Genomic DNA, 1,608 nt, shown 5'->3' on the forward strand with positions numbered 1-1,608 from the left:
TTGCAGCTAATAGGTGGAAAATGCTAAAGAATATGTGAAGGACATCACATTTATGTATCTTTTATTATTTAATTACTCTCTATGGGCTATGGCCATTTATGTTTGGTTGGCCAGTATGTATTCATTTTGAGCATTCAAGAAATGTTTAAATAAATACGTGCAAGAGAAAAATGCTCACTCTTTTGCACAGGGGGAGATTGTACCCAGTGCTTGTGTCTTTCTTCTCTCCTCTCCTCTCTTCTCTCTCTTCGTGCTGGTGTATGAGAGGTATGTAATGAAAATGGAAAATGATTTATTTGTTGCAACTGGCAAGTGGAAAAAGCTAAAGAATATGCGAAAAGACATCACATTTATGTATCTTCTAATATTCAAGTACTCTTCATGAGCTATGGTCATTTATGTCCAATTGTCCAATATGTATTCATTTTGAGCATTCAAGAAATCTATAAATAAATACGTGCAAGAGAAAAATGCTCACTCTCTTCCACAAGGGGGAGATTGTACCTAGTGCTTGTGTCTTTATTCTCTCCTCTCCTCTCTTCTCTCTCGCGGCACCGATGTAGCACTCCACTCTAGGAGGTGCATATGCATGTGCTTTGCTCTCTTGCTCTCTTGCTCTCTATCTCTCACTGTTCATGTACAACTTCTATTATATGCTCACATGATTTGCCCGGTATGTAGACTTGTCTATTTATGGGTTGTAGGATGTATTTTTTTGGTATTTTGGCAGGGCTCTCCGTCCCTCCGATTGTCGTAGGCTTCACTAGTGTCTCCCCATGAAGTCCCCAACATATCCTTCACTAGCTATGCAGGTGGGTAGGGTGATTCTTTTGAAGAGAGGCCCATGCAACAAGCTCAACCATATTGGGTGCACTACTGACATGAAAAGTCCTTGAGACTTTACTCATGCTCAAAGAGAATTTCAACGCGGATGAAGTTGTCAAGGTAAGCAAGATTGTGTGAACCTCACTCCTATCCTCAATGGACCAGAGTATACATGGGTGCATATCGTCCCCATGGAATTTTCAAGATAGCTGTGATGGACGGGAGTGAGAGAGCATAGGTATGATGATGTCCCACATGCGAAGGTGCAAGGCCCATGGACAAGGTAGCCGAAGGCCATGAAGTTGAGAATCGAGTGCAAGTTGAGGACAGAGTGAACTATTATTTTGCCTTTTACTAAAGAATACGGTGTACTCATCCTAGTACCCTGAACTTTTGGCAAGGACTCCCTCGTCATGAGGGGGTCCTCTCAATCACATACCTTATCTAGAATGAGTGATGATGAAGAAGCCATTTTAGACGCAAAAAATTTGCATACACATTTTGGCCATCTTAATTTTTCGAGTTTGCTATGTTTGCAAAAATTTAATTTGGTTCATTTGAAGTCCCCCTCTTGAGACACCATTGAAACATGTATGTGAAGGATCTATTTTGGGCAAAAGATAATGTTCACAATCTTCTAAGGCTAGTCTATGTGGGCTTGTGAGGGCCATGCCAGGGATCGTCGGCTGGACCACCTCCAAATAGATACACCACAATTCCTGACATCCCTCCCACTAGCTTGAGACCGACACCAAGATAGGACTCCATTTTCTCTTTGATGTC

The 1,608-nt window shown here is 41.7% G+C and overlaps 1 pseudogene; it reads left to right on the forward strand.

Moving 5' to 3' along the window:
• The first annotated feature begins 1,136 nt into the window (after positions 1 to 1,136).
• On the forward strand, positions 1,137 to 1,248 carry LOC147432885 (U5 spliceosomal RNA; annotated as a pseudogene).
• The last annotated feature ends 360 nt before the right edge of the window (positions 1,249 to 1,608 follow it).

This window comes from Adiantum capillus-veneris, chromosome 20 (genome assembly GCF_014529385.1).
Source record: "Adiantum capillus-veneris isolate H3 chromosome 20, ASM1452938v2, whole genome shotgun sequence".
Taxonomy (NCBI): Eukaryota; Viridiplantae; Streptophyta; class Polypodiopsida; order Polypodiales; family Pteridaceae; genus Adiantum; species Adiantum capillus-veneris.